Source organism: Camellia sinensis, unplaced genomic scaffold (genome assembly GCF_055761805.1).
Source record: "Camellia sinensis isolate YWXY unplaced genomic scaffold, ASM5576180v1 Unanchor3, whole genome shotgun sequence".
Classification (NCBI taxonomy): Eukaryota; Viridiplantae; Streptophyta; class Magnoliopsida; order Ericales; family Theaceae; genus Camellia; species Camellia sinensis.
The window spans coordinates 14,628,545-14,635,270 of NW_028129178.1; the positions used below are offsets into that span (position 1 = coordinate 14,628,545).

Below are 6,726 nucleotides of genomic sequence, written 5' to 3' on the forward strand. Positions count from 1 at the left end.
TAAGTCTGAAAAAAGTGCCTTTTTCGAGTTAGTTTTAAAACTGGGAGTCTTGTGCTAGTTTCGTAAGTTTTCACAACTTACATTGCTCCCTCCCGAGGTGTTTTAAGTGTTCTCGAGCCTTCTCATGGCTGTTACAAAATTTTGGCCACCGATGCCCTATTTTCAATCTTAAGTGTCATAAAAGTGCATTTTTTGACATAGTTTTCAAACTGGGAGTCCCGTGCTATTTCCGTAAGTTTTCACAACTTACATTGGTCCCTCCCAAGGTGTTTGATGTGTTCCCGGGGCTTTCTCGTGACTGTTACAAGATTTTGGCTCCCCAATGGCCTATTTTCAAGCTTAAGTTTGAGAAAAGTGCCTGTTTGGACTTAGTTTTCAAATCGGCAATCTTGTGCTAGTTCCGTAAGTTTTAGGTCCCGTCCGAGGTGTTTGAGGTGTTTCCCAGGATTTATCGCGACTGTTACACGATTTTGGCCCCCGATGGCCTATTTTCAAACTTAAGTGTGAAAAAAGTGTATTTTTTGACTTAGTTTTCAAACCGGGAGCCTCGTGCCAGTTCCGTAAGTTTTCACAACTTACATTGGTCCTTCCCGAGGTGTTTGTGGTGTTCCCTGAGCCTTCTCGTGACTGTTACACGATTTTGGCCCCCCGATGGCCTATTTTCAAGCTTAAGTCTGAAAAAAAGTTCATTTTTCGACTTAGTTTTTAAACCGGGACTCCTGTACTTGTTCCGTAAGTTTTCACAACTTACATTGCTCGCTCCCGAGATTTTTGAAGTGTTCCTCGGGCCTTCTCGTGACTGTTATATGATTTTGGCCCCCGATGGCCTATTTTCAACCTTAAGTGTGAAAAAAGTGCATTTTTCGACTTAGTTTTCAAATCGAGAATCCCGTGCCAGTTCTGTAAATTTTCACAACTTACATTGCTCCCTCCCAAGGTATTTGAGGTGTTCACCAGACGTTCTTGTGACTGTTACAAGATTTTGGCCTTCGACGGCCTATTTTTAACCTTTTGCTTTAGGGGGTTGGTTCACAGGTACAACCTTTGTAACTTCATGGTATACTCATGGATTGGCTAGTTCCTATTTGGAAGGCTGCAATTTCTTAACAGCCGCAGTTTCTACTCCTACTAATAGTTTAGCACATTCTTTGTTGTTTCTATGGGGTCTTGAAGCACAAGGAGATTTTACTCGTTGGTAAGTGTGAAAAAAATGCATTTTTTTACTTAGTTTTCAAACCAGGAGTCCCGTGCTAGTTCCGTTAGTTTCGACAACTTACATTGGTCCTTCCCGAGGTGTTTGGGTTGTTCCCGAGAGTTTTTGTGACTCTTACAAGATTTTGGACCCCGATGGCCTATTTTCAACCTTAAGTGTGAAAAAGTACATTTTTTGACTTAGTTTTCAAACTGGGAGTCTCGTGCCAGTTCCGTAAGTTTCCACAACTTACAATGCTCCCTCTCGATGTGTTTGAGGTGTTCTCCGAGTCTTCTCGTGACTGTTACACAGTTTTGGACCCCGATGGACTATTTTAAAGCTTAAGTGTGAAAAAAGTATCTTTTTTCACTTAGTTTTCAAACTAGGAGTCCCGCACTAGTTCTATAAGTTTCCACAACTTACATCGGTCCCTGTTGAGGTGTTCGCAGTGTTCCCCGGGCCTTCTTGTGACTGTTAACTGATTTTGGCCCACTTAAGTTAAAAACAAATAGTGGTCTAAGATATTTTGTTTAAGCTATTTTGTACCATGCAACAAAATAGCTAAGCCTAAACCTAAGCCTAACCTAAGCCTAAGACCTTGAGCTATAACTTGAGCTGAGGCTACAACTGTAGCTTGAGTTGTGCCTTGAATTTGTTGAACTGTGTGTTAATCCTCTTTATTTTGCTTTGCTTTTCATTTTCATTGGAATAGGTCATATCAAAACCTCAGGATAATAGTTTTCGTACCAATATGTGTGCCTTTCTTTTCAGTCGTACAACATGATAAGAGAGGTTTGAAACATAGGGACACGAGCATTTTGAGATAAAGGAACCAAACTCTGTCAACTTTAATAGCGTAGTCATAAGTTAAGTCCTTGTCCCAATGTTTATGTCATTTTTTTTCAAGCCTCTCTCTTAACTATATAAGATAAGATATTATTCACCCAAAAAAAAAAACTATATAAGATATTACTCACCTTGAGTAGGTTGATTTTCTTCCACAACGTTCGAACCTACACATTGCATATAAGCATACACATTGAAACATATTGTTTGAACCGAATAATTCATCTACTCTTTTCTAATCCAATTATTCATGATGGTTTCTTACTTATTAGTTCCTTAATGAGTCATAATTCATGCCTAGGAATGCTTAGAAGAAGATGGAAACGAAGATGCGAACACAAAACAACATCCCAAAATGTGCTGAAAATGACATGATCGCTCGAGCCACCAAATGGTCGCTCGAGCAGACTGCATGGATTTCAAAAATGCTGGGAAGGTTTGAAGTTGGCTTGAGCCAACACTCCATCGCTCAAGTGGTCCGATAACATACAAAGGGTTCGCTTGAGCCACATTTTGGTCTCTCGAGCGATTTGTAAAGATTGCAAAACTATTGGGAGCCCATGAAGTTCGCTCGAGCCACTAAACGGTCGCTCGAGCGGTCTGCAAAATTTCTAGGTACCAAGCTCAACAAAAATGGCTTCTAACAACTTTTCAAAACTTGGGGTCGTGCATGGTTTGTTCAAATACATGGAATAGTTTTAGAAAACTCAAATACAAGACCTTTGAAACATCCTTTATTCAAATCTTCATCAATTTGTCAAAGGTTTGAACTAAAATCCACGCATGCAAGAATTTCCAACTCTTCTCTCTTATTCTTCAAAAAATATGCAACGGTGCTTATAAATTCATGAGTTTCTGAAACAATATACAAGATATGAATTCACATGCATGCAAAGACTTCAAAACTCATACTTAGAATGATGAAATCAAAGATTAACTACTAAGAATGTACATGCAACTCATCTTCATGCTCAAAAATCCATTTTTTTACAACTCTCATGAAAGTAGCTCAATAACTTGATGAAATCATGACGCATAAAGGATTTACTACAGAAATTGTGTTCAAGATTCTTACCTAGAGCTTTGATTTCAGAAAATATGAGATGATCCTCCTTAGTTTCTTCAATCTCTAGCACAAAAATGGGTTTTTCTCTCTAAAGCTAGTCTTCAACTCTCACTCTCTTTCTAACTTGAGCTCTCAACACAAGGAGCCAAGGATGAACTCAATAAAACCAAAGAAATAATACAACATTCCCTCAACTCAGCAGAATACATATACAAACACTCTCACATCTTGACTCTCCTACACAAGATACGTGCACACACAACTCTTCTAAAGCTTCCAGCACAACACACACTCACGGATTTTAATCCTCTACACCCAACATTACAAAATTCTCATCTCATACTACACTAAATCTGATGTTGAATCAGAAATAGGATTAAATTAGATACTAATCATGTATTATCTTATATCATCTTAATTAAACACAAGTAGTCTTAATTAATCAAGGTTAGTATACAACTCAATTAACCCAAAATAGTTCAAATTAAGGCTCAATTTAATCACATGCGATTTTACTAAACTAAATCAATTTCTAATAAAAATTTTTCAAATGGTTCCAAAAATTCCAATTAGTCTATCCATGTGCTTAGTTTCAGTTTCTAAAAACATTTTGGCTATCAATTTCAGATTTAGAGCAGAAACCATGATAGATAATTTCCAAATCAGACAGATATGTACAAATTAATCACAAGGCACATATCACAGTTAATAAATAACATATAAGTAAATGAATATAATCATGATATGTATGTTGAGGTTATTATATCAGACTTGTAGAGGAAAATATTGGTTGCCTCAATTCACCGCTCAAGCAGTAACTCCACCGTTCAAGCGGTGCTTTATTTCTCCAAAACTATTATAATGTTTTTGGATTCTTCGACACAGATTATATGTCAACTTAACTCAACTCAAGGAAATGTTTGTGGTTTATTTGACACATATTGAGGAGCCCTCTTCACTAATGGTATCTAATTGAGCTCATTAGTTGTAGAGGCTCACTAGTCACTATGTATTTCATCATCATAGAACGAAAAAAGAAAAAGAAAAAAAAGAGAGAGCAATAAATGATAGGCATACTCCAAAATTCATCTTAAGCATTTGTCAAAAAGGCAATGCTATTATATGTAAGTTATAATATTTGTGGGGTTGATTATTACAAATGTCATAACTCAATTTGTTGGGAGTCAAAATTTAAAAATATTTATAAGGTATAACTAAAAAACGTTTGAATCATAACCAAAATAATGTCATAATCAATATTATAATGAGTCATGACTAACACTACAATAAATTATAACTAAATATTACAAAAATTATAACTAGAGATGCGTATGTATATACTATAAACTTTCCCTTGTGAAATATCTTTACCCTCTTTAATGAAGTGCATGACCAACCATCAGCAGTAGTTTGGAAGCAATTCTTTAGTAATTTTTAAAATTTTCAATTTTATTTTTGTTAATTTTAGTTTGGATTTTGATAAAAAGGTCACAGGGCCACCTAAAAACGTGTAGAAAGTATTTATTGTTTGTTGAAAGTGTGAATATTCGCACTTTAAAAAAAAATCGCATTATTTTTATTTAGAACAAGTGTAAAGTTTATTTATTTATTTTTTATTTGTTGCATTTCAAATATGTGAAATTTCACATTATTAGAAATTTAAATTTAAACTTTTTCAATTTAGAAACACTATGAAATTAGAAATTTAAATTTAAAATTTTTCAATTTAGAAACTATATGAATTTTAAAAATGTGAAATTTCGAAAGTTATACATTTTCATTCAAAAAGTGTATTTTTAAAAAAAAATAATTTTATATTCAATTGAGATATTTTTTTGATAGATCTTATCAAATAGTTTTAAAAAATGTAAATTTTATGAAAAATAAAGGTAACGGCCCAAATACTACTCTTAGTAAGGAGCTTTAGGCAATATTTGATCAATAATCAAGTAAGGAAAAATTGGTCTATAACCAATTATATATATGTTTTGTGCTATTAATTGTAAGATTAAAAAATTCATCAATTTTGTTAGATAATCATTGGAATCTAAACTGAATAATAAAATTTGCAACAAAATAATAAAATGTGAGTTTCATGTACCAATAATTCAAATATCATATTATAATTCATCTAATCAAATAAGGCAACTATAACAATTAAATTATTTAAATTAAAATAATAGATATGAAAATAAAATTTAAATCAAATTAGAAGGATAAAAAGTGTAATTAACACTTGTATTTATTTGATATATATATATATATATATATCAAAAATGCTTTAGACCACATGTGTTTTGTGCCTTGTTTTTTTTTTTTTTTTTTTTTTTCAATTGCCACCTCATTAATAGTGGTATTAGTGATGATAAATTAGTGTTCTATAGCACTGCTCTCTGTATATATATATACTATAGCATTGCTCTCTCTCTCTCTCTATATATATATATAAACATTATCATCAGCAGTTTTGTCTAAAACCCTTCTAAAGCCTCCTCCGCAGCTCGTGCTCTGTATTGGTTTGGGTTTAGGGTTTAAACGATCACTTGTCTCAAAACCCTAGAACGTGTTTGGTTGCTTAGAAAAATTTTCAGGTAAAATGGCACGACCTTCCAAGAAAATTTCAAACAAGAAATCTGAGCAGAAATTCCAGAAGTCATCTAAGAAATCATTCAAGCCCACAAGTAAAACAGACGAAACACAAGTATTGGCTATGCAACTCCAAGACGACGTCCCTGACTTCCCCAGAGCCACTGCCAGAGGTGGTTCGTGTATATATATATATATTACATGTATGTATGTATGTATGGTTTTAAATTTATTTATTGTTTTGTATGTGTTATTATTATTAGGTGGAAGAAGTTCACTTGGGAAAGAGGTCGATGAAGTTGATGGCGATGATGTTGATATGGAGTTTGAATCAGGAGAGAGGGAGTTGAATAATAATAATTATAAGAATAAGAATAAAAGGCTACAAAAGCGAAATCATTCAGCAGAAGAGGATGATTTGGGTTCTCTTTTTGGTGATGGCATTTCTGGAAACTACCTAGGTTTGCCAATAAGATCACCTTGAAGGTAAATATTTGTTAGATAATTGATTGTTTGTGTTTTAAGTTATTATATGTATGGAGATAGATTATTCTATCATTAGTGTGTACTACGGTTGGTTCTCTCGGATGCTATGCTATTGTTGACCCATCCTTGAATCATTATTATAATAGGGTTTTGATGTATAATTCATTCAAGTTTTCTTTTGTATTGTTGCTGCGACATCTGTTCTAAATGTCTGATTTTCCTAGTTTAGGAACTGGATACTCGAGTTATATGCTGAAAACAACAATGTGGTTTCGCAAGAAAACAAACAAACAAAAAAAATGGAGAGTAAGTGGGGGAATAAAAGAGGAAATGCATGAAAAGAAACAAGATTAGTAATGACTCAAACAATTGACAAGTTCGATTGGAGTTAGCCTATAAAATTGCATAATTACTAAGCTGAATAGGGAATTCACTGGGTGATGGAAGTAATAAGATGGTTGTTAACAGCCGTACTTAGGTGCTAATAGTGCTATTTCATTAAACTAAATTAAGTTACTGTATTTCCAGACTTGGTGAATTTTTGTTTAGT

General features: G+C 33.8%; 1 long non-coding RNA gene across 1 annotated transcript; it reads left to right on the plus strand.

The window, feature by feature from the left end:
• Positions 1 to 5,567: 5,567 nt before the first annotated feature.
• On the plus strand, positions 5,568 to 6,048 carry LOC145816176 (uncharacterized). Its single transcript, XR_014358629.1, has 2 exons — positions 5,568 to 5,863; positions 5,954 to 6,048. It is a non-coding gene; the product is annotated as an uncharacterized LOC145816176 (long non-coding RNA).
• The last annotated feature ends 678 nt before the right edge of the window (positions 6,049 to 6,726 follow it).